The sequence below is a fragment of the Pteropus vampyrus genome, unplaced genomic scaffold (assembly GCF_000151845.1).
Source record: "Pteropus vampyrus isolate Shadow unplaced genomic scaffold, Pvam_2.0 Scaffold63, whole genome shotgun sequence".
Taxonomy (NCBI): Eukaryota; Metazoa; Chordata; class Mammalia; order Chiroptera; family Pteropodidae; genus Pteropus; species Pteropus vampyrus.
The window spans coordinates 8,399,883-8,409,361 of record NW_011888844.1 but is presented as its reverse complement, the minus strand read 5'-3'; the positions used below and the strand labels follow the sequence as shown (position 1 = coordinate 8,409,361).

The 9,479-nt window shown below is 32.2% G+C and overlaps 1 pseudogene; it reads left to right on the top strand.

The window, feature by feature from the left end:
• Window positions 1-4,707: 4,707 nt before the first annotated feature.
• LOC105292798 lies at window positions 4,708-8,187 on the top strand (annotated as a pseudogene).
• Window positions 8,188-9,479: the final 1,292 nt, after the last annotated feature.

Genomic DNA, 9,479 nt, shown 5'->3' with positions numbered 1-9,479 from the left:
AAAAAAAAAGCAGCTGTTAGAGACCAGTGAGAATAGTCGAAGAGGTAATCTCAAGGCTAATTACCTTTCCATCTCAGATAATTACAATCTCATTCAGTCTTTTCATGATTATAAAAGAAACACTAAGTATCTTCAATGAGTTTTGCATTCAACTGTGTGAATAGTTGTACAACTTGGGCCTAATTAACATTCATACCTCATGAGAGTTATGACATTGCAAATGTAGCTCTAAGCCAATTAGCAATTTTTCTTTTTTCTGGGTTACACAGTCATTGAAATATCATTTCTCTTGTCAACTACTACCGTTTTTTTTTTTCTGATTCTTAAATTGCTTTGTAAGCCCTAACTTTACTTTTTATCCAGAAAATGTGTATTGTAGGGATCAATGATCATTACTAATAGGAACAGTCTTAGAGAAAATTCACAATTTAGATTAAATATAATGAGCTTGAATTTAGTATTTTCATGCATTAAAAACAAATAGTTGATACTAATAATAGAAGAGAGAGAAGTGTATAATGAAGAGTGATATATTTAGACATGAGATTAATCACTGATAATCCTAATTTCTGTTTTCATAACTGTATGACTAAAATCACAACTCAACAATAATTACATTTACTAAAATGTAATAACTTAAGAATGTCACAGGAAATGAATGAAAGTTAATGAACTTTACAGAAGGCTTTAGTTCATATTAAAGTCTATTTAACATTATAATCAATAAAGTTATCAATCTTATGATTTAAAATATTTTATTTTATTATTTGACTTAAAACCAGAATTAGAAAGAATATATTTTTAAAAAGCTTAACTTTTTTATTTATGAAGGAACTTTCCTTTCCTTTTATGTTTTGTTTTATTCTTTCTTCAACTGCCGAAACAACTAACTAATTAAAATGGCAATAATATTTTTAAAAGAATCTTTGCCTACAATAGATAATTGTATAAAGAAGATGTGGTACATATATATAATGGAATATTACTCAGCTATAAGAAGAGATGAAATATGGTCATTTACAACATGAATGGATCGTGAGATAATCATGCTAAGTGAAATAAGCCAGACAGAAAAAAGTTGAAAACCACATGATATCACTTGTATGTGGAACATAACTCTAAAAGCAACAAACTAACATGACAAACAGAGATTCATGGACATGGACAGTGGACTAGTGGTTACTAGAGGGAAGGGAGGAGGGAAAGTAAATGGAGTAAAAGGGGTCAAATATGTGGTGACAGATAGAAATCTAACTATGGGCAGTGAACACACAATGCAGTACATATATATGACTTACTGTTGAATTGTTTACTTGTAACTTGTTGGATTTTGTTAATCAACGTCATCCTCAATACTGTTTTTTTAATTTAAATAAATAAAAAGAATCTCCAGCTGAGGGATAACACAAACAAATGTTAATGGTGAAGAAAACACTAGATACAAAAAAAAAGTTCCAAAATTAATTTCCGTTTAAAGTGATATGTTGTGAAACTTCAAGTGACTGATTTATAACTATCATCACATACAAATAGAATACAATTCTATTGAATAGTAAGTAACAGCTTGAAAATGATTTAGCTATAGTGGCTATGGAAAGTGCATCTGAGAAGGGGATATTTAATTGAGACTTGCATGATGGGAAGGAAGAAGCTAAGCAAAGATGTATAGTAAAGGTGTTCTAAGAAAGCTTAGTAATAAATGTCTTGATATGAGATTGAGCTTAGCATATTTAAAGGGACAGAAAAAATAACAGCGAGGCTGAATATAATGACTGATGGCAAGAATGGATGGAGATGAAGCAGGGGAGATATTTAAGGGGTCTTATAGATTATGATAAACTGGTTAATATTCTGGCTACTATGGGGGGGCCATGAAGTTTAAACAAGGGTCTGATACAATTTCATTTACCCTTAAAAATGTTTATTGTTCTCATTGTGTGGAATAGGTTCTGACTACAATAAAGGCAAAGACAAGAAATACTTTTTTTTTTTTCAGTAATCCCCATAAGAAGTTATTGTGATTTGAACTAGATAGCAGTAATAGAATTAATAAGAAATGTTTGGATTTTATAGTTTCTTAGAGGTGGAGTCTATAGAATATGTTGCTAGATTGGGCTTATAATATGAGAAAAGATAGACTTCAAAGGTATGCCTTGATTTAGAGCCTGAAGAAGTAAGTAAAGGATGTAAGTAAGTACAATTTATTAAAATAGGGAAACCTTGGAGGAAGCAGATTGAGTAATATTTTGATATGATTTTGTTAGGTTGGAAATTACTAATAGAGATTCATGTTGAAATATCATTAATGGTTGAACATTGACGATGTTAAAGTTATGGCATTAGCTTTATTTAAGGAAAACGTATGTATTGAAAACAGAAGAAAACAAAAGAAAGAGTTCATTTGGTTTTAACGTTTAAATGGCAAGTGATGTAGGAAGAAAACAAAATATTATAGAAGCTTAGAGAACAAATTATTTCCCGAGTGAGAAGTTTAGTTGTATTAAATATTAAGAAGATAAGAGGAAAATATAATATTCACCACTTACTTTAACAAATTTATGTCATTGGTAACACTGAAGGGAGTGGTGTGAATGAAGGCCTAGTTGAGGAAAGTATGAGCAAGAATTTAAAGAAAAAGAAATATTCTAAGGGGTTTTGCTATGAAAGATAATATTAGTGTGTATCTGGAGTATAGGGTATGTTCATGAAACTTTCCAGTGTGTAAGAGGATGTATATAATTGAAAGAGATAAAGGTGATTGTAGGAACCAAGTAATAGTCTATTATTTGCAATAACTTTGAGGATTCTCTTAAAATTTTCTTTGTTCATATAAATGTTTTGACTTTTAGATTTGTCACTGTTGAGGATATAAGAGCTCTTAGGAGGCAGGTAATCTGGTTTTATTTACCTCAAGAACTACTGGTCGGATCATCATTTTTAGATCGACAGACTTTTAGGTTGATAACCATATAAATTTGTCCTTCACATTTTTAATACTAACATCACACAAACACTATAGTAATCAACATTAATATGTTTTTATTTATTAAAAACATAATTATAGCTTTGTAGTCATTCAACAATAATTTTGCTTAAGAATTCCATGAACTAGTAAATGAAAATACCAATCCTTATGTAAGAAATACCAAAAAAGTATTTTTTTAAAATATTGTTCAATTTCTAAAAATGTTTTCATACTTAAAAAAAACATTTATTTAGTTACATACATATATACGAAGGTAGTTTTATGCACACGAACACACACAAACACAAACACACCTGTGTATATACACTCTGTCATCTAATTTCTATTATTCCAAATGGTATGCTGACTAAAAGGTTATTTTTATATGGATATTTACATTAAAAAATTAGGAAGTTTCTACATCAACTTAACTAGAGTAATGAAAGTAGAAAAGGATTATCATAAAACACAGGTGACAAGAGTAGCAAGTTAGAAATTTTTCAAACCCCAGAAACTTGAGGTTGCAGTGAAGATTAAAGGCTCAGCTTCTTAACAATACCTTGCTCTTTTGGATAAAATCTTTCTTATTCAGGCTTAGTGGAATTCTGGAAGTGGGGATCTGTGTCCAAACACTGTGTATATATGACCCTTGTACATATCTTGAACAATGTAAAAATAATTTAGAAACCTATACATAATAGTAATGCCTTTGAAATTTATGATATATCTTTAAAAATCTATTTGAAAGACCTTGACACTTTAACCAATTACACATACATATTCAGAACACAATGCTCTATAGGTTAACTCAAGTTATAAATCTGGTTATATTTATAAAGCTGCTGCCAACTCATTTTGCTGTATGAAGCAGCCATTTTGTTTGAAGCCAAATAACAGCATTAATTTTGTCCAAATGAACACTAATTATGACTTTTTTTTGCCCACACGAGACACCTGAGTACCACTTTTTTATTGAAAATTATACTCCCTACATTGCATACATACAGAGGTAGCCTTATGTTTATTTTTTATTTATTTTTAAATAAATTTATTGAAGTGACATTGGTTAATAATATATTATACATTTCAAATGTACAATTCAATAATACTTCATATGTATATTGCATTATGTGTTCATCACCCAAAGTTAAATTTCCTTCTGTCACCATGTATTTGACCCCCCTTTACCTTTTCTACCTTCCTCCTCCCCTCTTTCCCGCTGGTAATCACTAAACTATTGTCTGTGTCCATGAGTCTCTGTTTGTCTTATTTGTTTGTTGCTTTCAGTTTTATTTCTCACATATGAGTGAAATCATATGGTTCTCAACTTTTTCTGTCTGACTTATTTTGCTTATCATAATAACTCAAGATCCATCCATGTTCGTGCAAAAGGCAGTGTTTTGTCTATTATGGCTGGGTAATACCCCATTGTGTATTGTACCACATCTTCATCCAATCATTTTTCAAAAGACGCTTCAGTTGTTTCCATGTCTTTCTTGGCCACCATGAATAATGCTGCAATGTATGTCGGGTACATATATCTTTGCAAGTAAATGTTTTCAAATTGGGGGGATGGATACCCAAAAGAGAGATTGCTAGGTCATATGGCAATTCTATTCTTCATTTTTTGAGGAACCTCCACACTGTTTTCCATAGTGGCTGTACCAATTTACATTCCCACCAACAGTGCACAGTGTTCTCTCTTCCAACAACCTCTCCAATACTTATCACTTGTTTTGGCGATGACAGTCATTCTAAGAGTTGTGAGGTGATATTTTATAGTAGATTTGATTTGACTTTTCCTAATAGCTAGTGATGTTGAGCATCTTTTCATGTCCGCTTGTTATTTGTAGGTTTTCTTGGGAGAAGTGTCTGTTCAGATACTCTTCTCATTTTTTAACTGGATTTTTTTTTTTTATTGTTGAGCTGTATGAGTTTTCTGCATATTTTAAATATTAGTCCATTATCAAAGGTGTTGTTTGCAAATATCTTCTATTTAGATGGTTGTCTCTTTTTTGCTGATGGTTTCTTTTGCTGTGCAGAAGCTTTTTGTCTTGATATAGTACCATTCACTTATTTTTGCTTTGACTTCCCTTGACTTTGAGGCCAAATTCATAAAATCCTCTCTAAATCCAAGATCTATGAGTTTAATTAATATATTTTCATCTATTCAATTTGTTGTTTTAGGTCTTATAGTTTGGTCTTTGATCCATTTTGAGTTAATTTTCATGTATGGTAACAGAAGTCCAATTTCATTCTTTTGCACGTGGCTTTTCAATTTTCCCAGCACCATTTATTGAAGAGAATTTTTTTCTTCATAGTATGTTTTTGGTTCCTTTGTCAAAAATGATTTGACCATACTTACGAGTGTTTATTTCTGGGTTCTCAATTGTGTTTCATTGGTCTGTGTGTCTGGTTTTCTGCCAGCACCATGCTGTTTTGATCATTGTTGCTTTGTAGTGTAATTTGAAGTCAGGAGAGTGATACCCGTGGCCTTGTTCTTTTTTTCTCAGGATTGCTTTGGCTATTCTGGGTCTTTCATGATTTCATACAAATCTGATGAATTTTTTGTTTTATTTCTTTAAAAAAAGGTCATTGAGATTTTTATGAGGATTGCATTTAATCTGTATATTTACAGATTTTGGTAATGTAGCGATTTTAACTATGTTGATTCTTCCAATCCATGAACACAAAATATCTTTCCGTTTCATTGTGTCTTTTCAACTTTTTAAATATTTTCTAGTGTGTAGGTCCTTCACATGCTTCGTTAAGTTTATTCCTAGGTATTTTTGTTGTTGTTATTGTTGTTGCAATTGTAAAAGAAATTGTTTTTTCATTTCTTATTTTGAAATTTCATTGTTAATGTATAGAAAAGTTATGAATTTTCATACATTGATATTGTATCCTGCAACTTTACTGTATTTGTTCATTGTTTCCAATAGTTTTTTTGGTGGAGTCTTTAGGGTTTTCATCATAGAGAACCATGCCATCTGCAAAAGGTGACAATTTGACTGATACCAAATTAGACAAATTCCCAATTTAGATGTCTTTTATTTCTTTCTCTTGTCTGATTGCTCTAGATAGAACTTCCAACACTATATTGAATAAAAGTGGTGAGAGCAGAAAACTTGGTCTTGCTCCTAATTTTAGAGGGAAGGCTTTTAGTTTTTCTCCATTAAGTATGATATTAGTTGAAGGTTTGTCATATATGGTTATTATTATCTTGGGGTACTTTTCTTCTATGCCCATTTTATTAAGTGTTCTAATCATAAATAAATGTTGTATCATGTCAAATGTTTTTTGTATATCTATTGATATGATCATATGATTTTTATTTTTTATTTTCTTTATGTGGTATATCACATTGATTAATTTGCATAACCATCTTTGTGCCCTGGGAATGAATCTCACTTGATTTTAATGTATACCTTTTTAGTGTATTGTTGTATTCAATTTGCTAGTATTTTGTTTAGAAATTTTGCATCGGCATTCATTAGAGATATTGACGTAGTTTTCTTTTTTTGTGTTATCCTTACCAGATTTTGGTATCAGAGTAATTTTAGCTTCATAAAATGAGTTAGAAAGTATCGTTTCTTCTTCAATTTTTTGGAAGAGTTTGAGAAGAATAGGTATAAATTTTTCTTTGAATTTTTTGTAGAATTTACTAGTGAAGCCATCTGGTCCTGGACTTATACTTTTTGGAAGGGTTTTGATGATTGTTTTAATTTCCTTACTGTTGATCAGTCTACTTAGATTTTGCGGTTCTTTGTGATTCAGTCTAGGAAGGTCGTATATTTCTAAGAACTTGCTCATTTCTTTTAGGTTATTGAATTTGGTGGCATATAATCTTTTATAGTATTCTTGTATGATCTTTTGGATTTTGGTGGTATCTATTATAACTTTACCTCTTTTATTTCTGATTTTGTTCATTTGTGTCTTTTCTCTCTTTTCCTTAGTGAGTCTAGCCAGGGGGCTGTCAATTTTATTAGCTGTTTGTTGAACTATTATTTTTTTTTAATTTTCTTTAAGTTCTCAATTTCATTTAACTCTTATTTGATTTAGGCTTCATTTGTTCTTTTTCTAGTTTTTTTTGTTTTGTTTTTGTTTTTGTTTTTTTTTAAGATGTAATATTAGGCCCTGCACAGTGTGGGCATCCGTTGGAGTTGCTTGCCCACCCCTAGATCCTTCCATTGCTAGTCCTGATGCCCATTCTTCCCAGCCATGCTCTCCACCCTCCCCTGACTTTCCAGCACCACTCTCTGCCCCAGCTTCAGCACCTCTTCACAGAACAATACTAAGGTACTTGTGCTCTGGGCTTCCAGGGGAACTGGGCAGCCCCTTTCACTTCTGAAGAATAGCCATTTGGTGAGGCGCCTGACTCTACAATATTGCTCATACTCCCAGAGTGGTAGCAGATCTGAGCTACATGGAGACCGTAGAGACTGTAAAAGACTACCTCAGACCTGAGCAACTGCCAGATTGCTTGAAAGATTGTAATTTGGTGGGTAGTCCAGCCGGAGTCCCAAGAAAATCAGGCATGACACGGGATGACCTGTTCAACACCAATGCCACAATTGTGGCCATTCTGACTGTTGCCTATGCTCAACATTGCCCAGAGGCCATGTATCATTTCAAATCTGGTCAACTCTACCATCTTAATCACATTAGTTTTCAAGAAAAATGTTGTTTAGAACCCCAGTAAAATCTTCAGTGTGATAACCCTGGACATTGTCAAAGCCAACAGTCTTGTTGCAGAACTGAATAGTTTGGGTCAAGCTCCAGTCAGTATTCTTGTCATTGGCAGCCATGCTGGGAAGACCATCTCCCTGATATCTCAGAGCACTCCTAAGGTGGAGTTTCCCTGAGACCAGTTGTCAACCCTCACCTGGTGAATCTAGGAGGCTGGCATGGCGGTGGTCAAGGCTAAAGCTGGAACAGGCTCTGCCACCCTGTCTATGGCATATGCCGGAACCAGGTTTGTCTTTTCTCTTGTGGATGCAATAAGTGGAAAAGAAGAAGTCGTTGAATGTTTACTTGTTATGTCTCAAGAAACAGACTGTCTCAATTTCTCTAAACCATTGCTTCTGAGGAAAAAGAACATCGAGAAGAATCTAGGCATTGGCAAAATCTCTTTCAAAAAGAAGATGATACCTGACTCCATTCCTGAGCTGAATGGCTTGATCAAAAAAAGAGAAGAGCTTGTGAAGAACATAAAACAATAAAGCAGTTACTGAACAGTCCTTTTCCTTAACTTACTAAGGCATCATGTCACAGTAAAGCTGTTTCAGATATCTTTGAATTACAATTTGCATTAATGATGAGTGTTGTATTAATGTTACCATCCTTTCCAAATTGTGGGTCAGTCTACTGGTGCATAAATAAAAGTAGGTTTTTATTTTCTTTAAAAAAACATGTAATGTTAGATTGTTTCTTGAGATAAGCCTGTAATGATATGAACTTGCCAATTATTAGCACTTTTTTTGTGTCCTAAAGGTTTTGATATGTTGTCTTTTTTGTTCTCATTTGTTTCTATATATCTCTCAATCTCTCCTTTTATTTTTTCTTTGAGCCAGTAGTTCTTTAATAACATATTGTTTAATCTCCACATATTTATGGTTTTTTCCACTTCTTATTTCAGTCAATCTCTAGTTTCAAAGCATTGTGATTGGAGAATATGCTTGGTATGATTTCAATCTTTTTACATTTGTTGAGGCTGTTTTGTATCCCAAATAATGGTCTATCCTTGAGAATGTTCCACGTGCACTAGATAAGAATGTATAAGCTGCTGTTTTGGGATGAAAGGCTCTGTAAATGTTGATTATGTCCAAATGGTCTAATGTGTCATTTAAAGATGATATTTCCTTATTGATTTTCTGTCTGGATGCTCTATCCACAGCTGTATGACTTCATTCATTTTTTTTTTAATTCAGTAGCTCGACCTAATACAAATATTGCATAGATTTTTTTATTTTATTATTTTTTTTTTGTATTACACCGCTAGTGTTTTTTTTTTTTTTTTTTCCCAGCATCCTGATCTGCTCCTGTGTCTCATTTATGGAGCTATATGTTGTTTAAAAAATATATAATAAGATACTACTTCCTTCTTTTTTCTCTTTCTTATTCACAGAAATTCTTTATTGTTAGAACATATACTTATAATTTCTGTTATTCATGATTCCTGATTTTATTTTCATTATCAGAAGTAAAATGGCACTTTGTAAATTGTAGTAATTGCAAAGAAAAAAAACATAAAATGGGTGAATTGATACAGGGTATTTTTTATATGAATGAACAGAGTACAAAGTCAGAGCAAAAAGCTAATGGAAGTAGTTTAAGGGACTAGTGTGAATAGACTAAACTAATTAAAAGAGACACTAAAGAGCAGCATATTCTTTTTTAATTACAGATAACATTCAATATTATTTTAAATTAGTTTTAGGTGTACAGTATAGAAGTTAGACATTTATAAACTGGTCCCTCTGATTAGTTTATTACCTACCTGGCACCATATATA